This window comes from Dipodomys spectabilis, unplaced genomic scaffold (assembly GCF_019054845.1).
Source record: "Dipodomys spectabilis isolate Male_0828 unplaced genomic scaffold, ASM1905484v1 ptg000123l, whole genome shotgun sequence".
NCBI classification, from domain to species: Eukaryota; Metazoa; Chordata; class Mammalia; order Rodentia; family Heteromyidae; genus Dipodomys; species Dipodomys spectabilis.
Window position 1 is genome coordinate 83,098 of NW_024870800.1, and position 13,811 is coordinate 96,908.

Consider the following 13,811-nt stretch of genomic DNA (forward strand, 5'->3'; position numbering starts at 1 on the left):
GCTACTCCCTCAACTAAATCACAGAACTTAAAATAAGTAACATTTTAGCTGGGAGCCAGTGGCACATGCCTGTAATTCTAGCTAATCAGAAGCTGAGATTTGAGGATGGTAGTACAAACCTGGCAGGAAATCCATGACACACTTACCTCCAATTAACCACCAGAAAACTTGAAGTGGCACTGTGGCTAAAGTGGCAAAGTGCTAGCCTAGATCTGAACAGCCTAGGGACAGTGCCCAGGCATGGAGTTAAGCCCCAGGCTCAAGAAAAAGAAAAAAAGAAAAAAAAGGGGAGAAAAGCCACATTTTAAAGCTAATGTGCACATATACACAAAAATTGCACAGAAATAAAGTTATAAGAGCCCCTGGACTGTCAAAAAAACAGATTGAACTGAAATTGTCTTCAACCATTCATTTAGACAATCTATACTGGTGGCAGGCTATTGGAGTTCACATCACTAACTAGAGGTAGAATTTGAGAGGATCACAGTTCAGAATGTCTGTGCAAGGAAAGTAATAAGATTCTCATATCATCCTTAATCCTGGCATGTTGGAATGCATTTATGAACCTAGCTACTTGTCAGACAGAGGTGAGGAACTTAGCCTCTGTTCGGCCCTCAGCAAAACTGATAACTTATGAGCAAAGTAACTAAATTGAAAAAGGATTGTTCTAATGGTAGAATACTTGTTCAGCAAACAAAATATCTCAATTCATACTCATCTCCTAAAAGAGGGAAGAAAGAAAGAACGGAAAGAAAGAAAGAAAGAAAGAAAGAAAGAAAGAAAGAAAGAAAGAAAGAAAGAAAGAAAGAAAGAAAGAAAGAAAGAAAGAAAGAAAGAAAGAAAGAAAGAAAGAAAGAAAGAAAGAAAAAAAGAAAGAAAGAAAGAAAGGAAGGAAGGAAGGAAGGAAGGAAGGAAGGAAGGAAGAAAGAAAGAAAGAAAGAAAGAAAGAAAGAAAGAAAGAAAGAAAGAAAGAAAGGGAAGAGAAAGAAAAGAAAGTAGAGAAGGAGGGGGAGAGAAGGAAGGAAGGAAGGAAGGAAGGAAGGAAGAAAGAAAGAAAGAGAAAGAAAGAAAGAAAGAAAGAAAGAAAGAAAGAAAGAAAGAAAGAAAGAAAGAAAGAAAGAAAGAAAGAAAGAAAAAGACATAGAAAGAAAGAAAGAAAGAAGGGAAGAAAGAAAGAAAGAAAAAAGAAAGAGAGGAAGGAAGGAAGGAAGGAAAAGAAAAGAAAGAAAGGGAGGAAGAAAGAAAGGGAGAAAGAGAGGTATAAATAAAAACGTCATCATGTGTTAGATGTTAATAATGACCCTAAATCATGTTAGCCATAAATGCCATCATTTAATTCTCTGGGAAGAGACATTTTGTATCAAGCCCTGTTGTATGAACTTGGAACTCCGGAAAACCACCAGAGTCCATGAAAAAATGCTAACAGCAAGCGTCGTTTATTTGCAATCTCAAGCTTGGTCCTCCGTGCACTTGGTAAATGGTGATGCTAAGAGTCCCCGAGCACAAAATCAGCACAGCTTTTATAGTATTGAACAAAGAATTTAGGGAACTTCCACATAAGTAGTTACATGATTGGTTTGATTCCACCCTAACCGCACTGCACTTTTTCTGAACTATTGGTATGTTCTGTTCCTGGAACACTTGGGCAACTCTTTTCATTTCTTAAGGGTGGGCAGGGTTTTGGGCACCTGTGTTTTTTTCTCTCTCTTGGGGTTACTCTGAGGGAAGCCTAGCACAAGATGGTGGGGTCAATCTCAAATTGGAGTTACTTTGGCTCTTCATTCTCTTCTCTTCTAGAGCATCGGGGACCAATCATGGTCCCTAATTGGCACAGTCTTCTATATTTACAATTTGGTATTGAGATCTCAGAACTAATAGATGGACTGTGCTGATCCTCTCTTTTACAAAGGCCAACAGTCTACAATGTCCAAATGTGAGTAACAAAATTAACACTACCAAAGGGCCTTACATTTTCTTCCAGCAATCCTGACTTCATACCTCACAGCTAACTTAATTTTATACCAGATGTACTCATATGCTCCAATTTTAAGACATATTCATACCATTTGCTACATACTTAAACTTTCTGAGGTTTGTCTTCTTTACAAACATTTTAAGACAATCCTTTCTTTTTAAATCCTTTCTTATCCAGAGGATACCAATTTTTCCCCAACTCCTTTCCTAATGCTTTCTGTACTACCCTCCTCTTCTTTACAATTCCTTGACCTTCTTTGTGGCTAGAGATTAAAACTGCCCATTTTTCCTTTGACTTGTGGAACCATGTTATCTCAGAAAGCCTCAAGGCACCAGTAGGACGAAACGCTTGATAGATTTTAAGGCTAAAATTAGGGTTGGGTCTCATTCCTCTTACTGTCTCCATTGATTTAAAAAAAATCCTCCTTTATCTTTAAAACACACCCAGGAAGAAACAGGTTATTACCATACCAGAATGAAAAGAGGCTTTGACCCTGAAGTGCCTAAGGCAATTCAGCAATAACCTTGCCACTTATATCCACTGTGGAAGTAGAGAGGGATATTAGATATCACCAAAATAATGTCCCACAAGATCTTATTTTGTAGCAGATTTCAACAGGGAAACATTCTCAGGTGATGGAATCAAGCAGGAGTTCAGTCTATTTTACTGCGGTGGAGGTGGTCTGGGTGATGATGTAGATTTCCTCCAGGTGACTATCAGGCTGTCGTTGAACTTTACCCATTAGGGTGTGCAGCAGCAGCAGCAGCAACAGCAGCAGCAGCAGGGTCTCTCAGTGGCTCAGAGGGACAGTCACACCTCGTGCTGAGCTGCAAATTCCTACACAACCTGGTTAAGGACACAAGGCATAGGCTTGGCAGGCTGTGACCCCACTAGATTTTAAAACTATTTAGACAATAGCTCGGGACAATTTACCAAGATGATAACTTTTTTTTTTTAATTTTATTTTTGAACATACTGTACAGAGGGGTTACAATTACATGGGCAAGATAATGCATACATTTCTTACCAAGCATTGTAGCCTCCTCCTTTGTTTATCCTTCACCTCCCTTCCCAGCCTCCCCCCTCCCCCCCACCCAATCCTTCCCCCCCTCCCCTCCGACGGACATTGTAAAGCTCGTTTTTGACATGACAATTTGTAATTCTCATTGTTGCAACAGGTCCACCTGAATCCTTAAACGACTTGTTTTTCCCCATCTCCTCCACAAGTTATACTGACATCAAATATATTGAAAGCGGGGGTTATACTGTGGGGGAGGGACATACAAAGCAACAAAGAAATAATCTTATAAATGTGTTAGAAACACATGCATGAAAGAAAAAAAAACATTAAAATATCTATCTAAGGATTCATTTTCCTAACATCACATTATCTGACTTTTTCTGTTTTACTCATACATATACTAGATATTGCAAATAAGGGAAACCATGGGACCTGTGTTTCTTTGTGCCTTAAATTAGATAGTTCTTTTAATAAGGATAAGATTTTCTAGGCAGATATAGAGGGCTCAGGCCTGTACTATTATTTCCCATGTCTTTTCCTTCTGTCTGTTTTGTCACATTTTTAATAAAATGAATCTGGTCCCTTGTTCTTAAAAGGGGATGATGGGCAAAGATTCATCTTCTGTCACTTCTTCAAGCTGAATCAGGGATGTTGATTCTAGTTAGCCAGGAACCTATAACCATAGCCTATTTTACAAAGAGGTTATCAGGGTTATATGTCATTACGAACAATATTTTAACTTTTAACAAATGCACAGACCTTTTTTCTGGCTACAGCAGTGGAGCTTATTTAGACTTCTGGTTTGCAAAAGGATCTTTCTAGATGGCATAGGAATGTGATCTCTAGTAATCCTAACAATGCCTCATTTACCTATGTAGGCCTTTAGACAGATATCAATAGAAACACACTCTCAGGTTTACAAAGTTTTTTCCTGAGCAGATGAATTTCATGTAGGTGGCATCAGCTCAAAATTTACTGCCAATTAGAGCTTTTGGCGCATACAGGGGTTGGGATCTAAACTATCTTCCACATTTTAAAACCTTATCTTTTTAGTACTATCACAGATGACTGACGAGTTCCTGTCCCTTACAAGGTAGATAGACATAAACAGTAGGCATGCTTACAAACTATGTTCCCATGACCTCCTGGCTCTGACCAATTTTTGAAAGGCCACGCACAAATTACTCTAGGATCTGACATTATTTCTGCCATCCAAGCAGTGGCTTATGATCTCTGGATGCTCCTCCATTATTTTCATCCCAGGAGTGTTTTCTCCACACTGGGAAAAATGCCTCATTGGCATTTCCCTTAGTTAGTTGCTAAAGTTGAACTCGGGGCCTGAGTGCTGACCCTCAGCTCTACAGCTCAAGGCTATCACTCTGCCACTTTGAGTCCTAAAGTAACTCTGCTTGCCCTTTCAGCCATCTTTTGGCTGAGTAGAGGTGACAGTTTCACAAGGACCCTTTTCTGCCTGGGCTGGAGTGGAACCAGTTTGCAAATCAACAATTCTCATAAAAGGCCACTTTCATCCACTTAAAAGCAACAAGGTGGTCAACATAGAAGTGTCTTTTAAGCATGTGCTTACCTGAAAATTACTAAGAGCCAAAGTTACATCTGATAAACTTACAAGAATCCTCACTCCGTTTTGTGGGCCTGCTAGGACCTGTTGCAAAAAAAAAAAAAAAAAAAAACCTATGAGAGCAGAAGGAAATAGGAATTAAGCAATTATTTTGGTAATCCTAATTTTTCCCTTTAGCATTTTGAGGCAAATGATTAGAACATTTTTACTTTTAAACCTTATATACAGAAATCAATTCCTAATTTGTAATCTCCATTTTAATACTCTATACTTTAGTTTTTAGTTGCATTTTGAAAAATCCCTTGACCTCTCAAGGCTAGGTGTCACTCATTTCCTTTTGGCTGCTTGTTTTAAAACAGATACACATTAAAACTTTTAAACTCAAATAACATTTTTTTATTATTGCAAAAATTACAATCGCCATCACTGTACCAAGAAGCTAGACTTAGCACCATTATGCCTTAAAAAATATCCAATAGCAGAATATCATTGAGAACAAATCACATTATATAAATAAACTTTTTAACCCTTTTTGAAGGCCTTCTTAATTTTAATTTTAACACATCCAAGGGACAGTTTTAGCAATGCTAATCAGATTATTACATCATTCAGTTTTACCATCATGTTTCCAGTGTCTATCTGAAGGTAAGGTACAGAATAAAGATGAGCCACTTAGCCCTTCCTGTGTAATGGGCACGCACCCAGTCTGACTCTTTAGGGTTAGATGAACTGCATTTGTGCCAGCTTGCCCTCTTTCACCATGCATGGTTCCACTGTGCATGACCAGCTGAACTGCACTTCTGCATGTTCACCCTTAACTCCTAAAGATAGTTCTTCTCTTGTCTTATAAGTTTCTCCTTGTTGTTAAGCCAGAAATCTTGATTACAGTGTAAAGAGACTTATACATTCTAAAATACATTTTCAAGTTAATGAATCCTTAAAAAGCCATTTAAAACAAAGTGAAAAATTTTTAAAATTTTTGGTAATGTCCAAACTTCATAACCTTTTGAATTTTAAATTTAAACTCACCTAATTGTTACAGAATGCTGAAAATGTCTATCTTCAACATATTACCAAACAGATACAAAAAATACTCACACAGATCTTTGAGCATGCAAAAATAAACACAACATACATTTTCAAACAAAAATTTAAGACAATATTTCTTTTAAACTAAGTATCTTTGTTGAGCTTAATTTTTCCAGGGCTTGCTTGTTTACAAAGGCATTTCACCAATTAGTCTTTTGAATCCCTTCTGTTGGATGAATGCTGGGGGGAGGGTCACCTGAAACTAAACTGGCCTGATTTTTATCCAATTTTAGACAAGAACACTTTACATTGTCAATACTAGCTGAAAAGTGAAACCCAGCCACACAGCCTTCTCTGTGACTGAGCTCAGCTGGAGGCTGGAGCTTTCATTTCCCCAGAGATGTTCAAATAAATAACAAAAACACAAAAACCAAAAACCCACATTAAAGCTCGTACCAATTCTAAAACAGAACTATACAACTCAACACCCAAAGGCTGAGTTTATCCCTACCAGAACTCTGAGCCGTTCTCACTCAGCAAGCTGAATCCAGAGTCTGCTGAATGAGCCTGCCACTCTCACCCAGAACTTCCCTACCTCAGGAAACATAGAACAGAGAACAATCAGGTCTCTGTGAATGGGGTGATGTCTCACCAACCTTTGTTGACCCAGGGGCCTTCCAAAATGGAAGAGAAGTACCAGTCATTTTGGGGCAAGGGAAATAAGTCCCTAGCGGCCATCCCTTCAGACGGACAGATTCTCCCCCAGATTCAGACCCTCCTGGGCCAAGGCCAAAGGCTAAGATAAACTCCAAATGACAAACAGAACACTCAACACAAAGACAGAACTTACAAAGACACACTACATCATTGTAAATTGTAAACCAGAAAGTGCCAAACTACAAATGGAGAGTTTTCCCCAAAATGGAAAACTTCCCAAAAAATGTCTGCATGAAAGTGCCAGACTACAGACAGAAAATTTCCCAAAAATGTCCGTACTAAACAGCAATCTACCAAGAGGGGTCTGGGGACATCTTCTCAAAGACCCCGTTGGCAGTCTTATAGAGCGTCTACCAAGAGGCCTTGCCAACCAGAATAGAGACCCTGTGGGAAACCAGAATTACAGATACAGAAATTGCAGGCAACCAAATATATAGAACAGCAGTGCCTTCACTTAACAGCTGTTATTTTTTTTGAGTCTCTGTGGTGGGGCGTCTGGATGGTTTTGAGGGGGATTCCACATGAACCCCCAGAAATGTTGTACAGACTTGAGACCCCCCGAAAGACCCCCAGAGACCACGACCAATATGAACAGCATAAGAGTCCTTTATTTGCAAGCTCAAGCTGGTCCTCTGTGCACTCACTAACTGGTGATGCTAAGAATCCCTGAGCACAAAATTAGCACAGTTTTATAGTACTGAACAAACAAATTTAAGGAATTTCCACACAAGCAGTTACATGATTGGTCTGAGTGCACCCGAACCACACTGCCTTTTCTCTAAACTTTTGGTATGTACTGTTCCTGGAAAACTTGGGCAACTGTTTTGATTTCTTAAGGGTGGGCAGGGTTGGTGGCAACCTGTGGGGTTTTTTTCTCTCTCTTGGGATTATTCTGAGGGAATCCTAGCACAAAATGGTGGGGTTAATCTCAAATTGGAGTTACTTTGGCTCATCAGCCTGAATAAACCATAGCATACCACATACAAGGCTTTGGTAAAACACAGGTCTGGCTTACACTGTTGGACTAATAGGAGTGTATGTCTACTGCTGTTGCAGGTGTGTTTTAAGGTGTGTGGAGTTTTTCATCCTGATGTTCTTGCAATGAGGAAATTGACTAACTACACAATTACCTGGGCAGATGCCTGCTGAGACTTTTAATATTAAGTCACAGGGTAAAAAAGAACAATATTTACAATGAAATATATTGAACAATCAGACATGGTGACCAAAATAATTTTTACTTGATTCAGTGTATTTTTTACACGCTATATCATATGTGCAAGTTCTTCATTCCTTTCTGTGTCATTATATTGTCTTTCCTTATTTTGGTTTTGTTTTCAGAACCATGGTATAACAGGGCATTTCTTATATTTTTGTATTCTATTCTTCAGAAAGTCTACAGTTAAATGGGCTTAAGTTCCTTTTGCTGGAAAATTAAAAGCACATTGGGTGGGGTCTTTATCATAATTTTGTTATGGTCTAAAATACGTTTTTATTTCTGGCATTTTACCTGTATAATCTCACTTCAATCTTTTCCAAAGGACACTTTAGTAGAAGGAGGAAATTCAAAGTGGAATCTGTAAGAGAATTTCTGTTTTCTTTTTTTTTTTTTGGGGGGGGGTCCAGTCATGGGGCCTGAATTCTGGGCCTGGGCGTTGTACCTCAGCTCTTCAGCTCAAGGCTAGTGCTCTACCACTTGAGCCACAGCGCCACTTCCGGCTTTTTCTTTTTTGCTTATGCAGTGCTGAGGAATCGAACCCAGGGCCTCATGCATGCAAGGCAAGCACTGTACCACTGAGCCACCTAGCCAGCCCCCTGGTAGAGAAGTTCTGTTTCTAAAAACTCTGGTACATAGTAAGGTAAGCAACTCCAAAATTATTTATTATAGAGATGAGTTGAAAGTCATCTAATACTCTTTCCTCAATGAAAACAGAGGATTTAAAATAACTAATATTTTTTAAAGTTAATGCGCACAAATATGCACGAATTTTCTAGAAATAAAATAATCATTCATGAAACCTTACTGATACTTCAAAGAATGGTTTCCAATAAGAGGAATCACCTTCATACATTTTCACACAATGTGTATCTGCCTGGTAACAGAACCCCAAACTAGAATAAGGCATCTAATTGCTGTCTAATTTTTGTTGCCTTTTTGCAATAGTGCTTTCTTATCATATTGATTAGTATGAATTCTATGGCCAGTACAAAATCACATTTGTAATAACAGTTACTAGATTGGACCTTCATGGATGAGATGGTGTGGGTTTCTGGTGGAGCCCTCTCTGGTTAAAAGGGGGAATTGGTATTGGCACAGTCTCTGTAGTGGAGCAGGGTGAGACTGGTCTGTGTAGGGCTTTGAGACCGCAGGGAGGAGACAGGAAGTACTAGACTTGTTAGGGGCCTGGTCTCTTGTAGAGTAGGCGGTACTTTAGTAAGAAGACTGGGTCACAGGGCTGGAGGCTGATTGGGGCAGAGCTTTGAGAAGGAAGAACAAAGCTACAAAGGAGGAGGTTACTTACAGGAAGGGTTCTGGGGGAGAATTGTGAGCGATTGTGGGATATGTAGGATGAGGTTTCCCATATGGCAGGGCAGTGAATGTAGGCAAGAGGCTGAAAGAAGGTGGGGATTCTGGTGCAGGAATACAGAGTTATGAGGGAGAGACTTTTCAGGGTCTGGCTTTGAGAGGTCAGGGTGGTAAAAGGAAGACATGGACTAGTAAGGGGCGGGGTTTCTGGTGGACAATGGCAGGCCTTTGGGGAGTATGTTAGGGTGGAAGAGAGGTTTACTGCAGAGAAGGGTGTAGTCACAATGTATGGAGGAGATTTTCAGAACCAGAGCTTAGTGAGAGCAGGGATAGGATCCAGTGGACTAGACAAGTTAGGACAGGGTTTCTGGTGTAGCCAGTCACCACTTCGAAAAGAGGAGTAAGGTTGTGTGGGGATTTTAGTGTTTCAAGGCAGGACATTAGACTTTGGACAGGGTTTCCAGTGGGGCAAGGCAACCTTCAAAAAGGGACTATGAAGGGACAGGGATTTACATTTGAGCCTGGTGAGGCTTCCAGAGGGAGGCCAACAGATGCAGTGTTTTGCAGTGGAGCAATGTGGGTGTCGAGAGATGGGATAGTGTGGTGGGGTTGTCTAGTGGGGGTTTTCTAGAGTAGGTCAGGGCTTGTAGCGATGGGGTTAATTGGAAGAGGGACTTTGAGAAGGAGTGGAAGGTCTACAGAGGTGTAGGGTAATTATGGGCAGGGTAACTGGTTGAGTAGAACTAGTAAGGGCTGAGTAGTAGTCAGTGTTCACTTGTTGCCAGTGGTATTGCTCTGAGGAATTTCTGTCAATGTTGCCCACAGTGTATAGTACAAGGCCTCTCAGAAAGGCTCCAGACCCAAACTACTTGAGTCTCTGTGTTAGCTAATCATCATTGAGCAACTATGTTCCATGGTTCGTGAGATATTCACTTCTCTGAGCATATGCATATGAGGGTCCAAGAAGAGTATTATCTGGAAGGAAGGTCCTAGAAGGAAAAACGTCTAATAGGATAATGGAAACCCGTGGTTGGCATGTTAATGTTTTAACCTGTGCACTGAACTAACAGGAGAAAATGACACACTAAGAAACCTACCAATTATGCCAAATAAAGAGATATGGTGAAGGTCAGAGAAAGGACATTGATTTAATGGTAATCATGACAAGACAACAGCTTAGCACACCTTCAGAATACTAATCCATACTCACCTATTTTCTATTCAACCTTGTCATTAGGTCTGTGTTGTATATAGGAGTCCTCAGGCCTTCAGATCAGGAAGATCTAGGGGAGAGCCTAAGATTGGTCTACAAATTGGGACATAAAATAACTAGTTTGATGAAAGCCCTTAGTAGTATCCTATAAATATGTGGATTTATCCTTCTACATTTGATAAGTATCCCTTCACTAAATTATCATTGGTTGGGTCACTTGCTGACATAGCAGCTGTCTAGTATCTCCATTGTGACTTCACTTTATTCTACTTAACAAGAAATGGAGAAGGAGAGACTGACCACAACACATTTGCATCTTTCTCAATGAGCAGTGAATTGCATGGGAGTATTTAAGGTGCTCCCCATGTTCTCAGTTAGCTAGTACCACGTGGGATTCCAGCTCAAATCTTGATAAACAGATAAAAAAAGGTACATATAGCTTGTTGTGCCAGATTCACAGCTAGAGAGATAGATGAGAAAGTGGAAGGGCTTGGTGTGATAGCCACAGGTTGACATAAAGCACAATTCAAAGGAAGTGGAGATGAAGTGAGCTACCTGGAGGGAAAAGGAGAGGCAGCTGAAGATGATGAGCACCTAGAGAGAGAAGACAGAGCTAGTCTAAGGCCTCCTAGACATCAAAGTATCCCATCTGAGGTAGAACAGTCTGGCTGTTCAGAGCCACAGAGAAAAGTTGGAAGAGCATCAGCAAGTGCTCTTGCCCATTTCTAGGGATCTCCCAGAATGCCAGGGTAAGAATTGGCAGATTCTCAGAACACTGCTGTTGAGCACATCTCAGATCCCTTTCTATTATGATAATTGACACTGGAGAGGACCAGCAAGAGTTATTTGAGGTGATTGCAACTCACTATGTGGAGCCTGTTCTGAAGCATTGTGGAGTGTTGTCTCTCAGGATGCTTAGGGCAAAGATAATATAGCTGGTGCCAAAGAATGCAATCTACTTGGAGTAGGTATTTATAGATGGCAAGTGCCTGAACACAACAAGCTGATAATGAGCTGCTAGAGGTAGTTCCCTAAAGATCTAACAGCCAAAACTGGAGAGGTAAACCCAGAGCTTTGAACCACATCAGCCCACCATTCCAATTGCTTTTACCATAGTACTGGCTACTCATTTTCACACCCATGACCTTGTTACCCTGATTGTGCCCCACAATCCCTCATGAGATTGGGATATTGATAGGTATCACATTGAATTTGTATATACCTTTGTGAATATTGCCATTAGAAACAATGTGTTTGAAGGCAATCTAATGTGATCCTGTTAGTCCCACATTAATGAACTGGTTACTTTGTATCTAGTAAAAGTACTACATATTGCTCCCAGTTTAATGAACTGTCACTTTGTGGTAGCACCCATAGAAACACTAACACAATGATTGCTGGGGATCAGAGATTAAGTCCTGACAGGAAAATCCATGAGATATGTATCTCAAATTAACTACTAAAAAGCCAGAAGAAAACTTATGGCTATGAGGTTTAGTGCCATACTTGCACAGAATAAGCTGATGACAAGACCCAGGCCTAAGTTGAAGACCTGTGGTGGGTGCACACACACACACACACACACACACACACACACAAACACACACACACACACAAACACACACACACACACTCACACACACACACACACACACACACACACACACACACACACACAATTTCCCAGCTAGAGCAAGTAGAATATCTGTTTTCTCAATAACATGTCTCAGTTTTTATCCCATGTGTTTGGATATTTTTGAAAGCTTTATCATCAACTTACCTAATTTTAATAAACGACACCCTGCTCACTATTCTTTAATCCTGGTTGGAAAATATTTTAAGACACATTTTCAGGTAGAAAATTGAATTTATTTTCAAAATCGTGACTGTCTTGGTTTGTAAGAATGAAAGAATTGTGCCTTTAATTCATTAGTTCATAAATTAGAAAAGTAATCCTAACCCTAGAACCAATTGCATTTGGATTCTAAAAGCCACACAAATATATTAGATTTATTAATCCCTTCTTTGATTCAACTCATCTTTCTTAAAATAGTTTGTAGTTTTGCTCAATATTTTGTTATTTTTCTCATCTGAACCCTAACTGGAACATTCAGGAAAAGCTGTGATAATGGAAGTACAATGTATTTCTAATATCTTTTCCTGAATTCCTAGAACCTAAAATAAGTTCAGATTTACTAAACGTTTATCCCATTCTTGTTTTTCTTTTTGTTGGTAGTGGGGCATCATTTTTGGGCCTGGGTACTATCCCTGAGTTCTAGGCATGGGCACAATCCCTGAGTACTTTAACTCAAGGTGTGTACTTTACCTTTTGAGACACAGCACCACTTTATTGTTTTCTGGTGGTTAATTGGAGATAAAATTCTCACAGACTTTCCTGCCTTGGATGGCTTTGAACTGTGATCCTCAGAAATGAGCTTCCTGAGTAGCTAGGATAATAGGTGTGAGCCACAAGTTTAATCCAATTCTTTACTCTATCCTCAACCCCCTTTAACCAGAAACCAAATCCTAATCACAATCTGAGTTGACAACAAATGGTTAATGTAAGTAAAATTGTTTGGATTCTATTGAATCACTAATATTTACTTTTCTTCTACTTCTTAGTGGAAAAGTAAATTTTACCCTAAAGCTTATTCTTCCCTAATCCTAACAAGAACTAAAACAGTAACTCACAGTTTAAACCAAATTATATCTGAATGTTTAAAATTACACCGACACTGGTTTTCATTCATTTTAACTTTGATGCCATTCATTCTTCTTAAAATATGTTGCAGTTTTACACAATATCTTACATCTTTTTTCTTATCCTAACCCTAGCTCTAACTGGAACGCCTTGCCTAATCCTAAGCCTACATATAACTGAATCATAATGATAATAGCAATCCTCTATTTCACAAATATCATATCTCTTGCTCAGCGTGTAGGTCTAAATTTTACTTGCATTTTGAATCTAAATTTTTAAAGTTTTAAAGTGTTTTTCTATTTCATTTTTCTATTTCATTTTCTATTTTTACTTTCCTTTTACCTTTCTATGTCTGGTTTTATTTTTCATTAATTTTTAAACCTTATTACATTCTAAAGAGGCTTACAAAGGGATTACAATTACATGTGTAAGGTAATTCATTCTTTTCTTGTAGAGCATTGTTACCCCCTTCTTTGTAGTTGTCCCACTATCCTTTCCCTCTCCCACCTCCCTCAGTCTTCCCTCCCAATGGTGTAAAGTTCATTTTCAATAGACTGTGTTGTCAGTATCATTGTTTCAATGGGTCATCCTTTGTTGAACCTAAATTTTCTGTTACTCTAACCCTAATTCTAATTCTGTCTGGGATCCTAACCCTGACCAAAATAATAATGATAGCTCAATTCAGAAGTTAACTGAAAATACTCAAGGTTTTGTTCATCCTGTTCATCCACTGTACATCTTGAATTAAGTTGCGGTTCACATTAAATTTTCCAAATTAGATTATATGTGCATATAAAAAGATGTAATTTGATGTGAAATGCAGAAGATCTTTGGAGAATATAATAATAAAAAGGAAATAGAGGGAATATAATCAAAAGTTTTAAATATATTATGGAAAGAGCATAATGCAAATGCCACTTCTGAAAATTAATAACCATTAACAATATAACTAAAAATTAATAAATACATAACACTGCCTTCCAGTGTTCTTTTTTTTTGGGGGGGAGGGTCTGGTGGTGGGGCCTGAACTCTGGGCCTGGGCGCTGTCC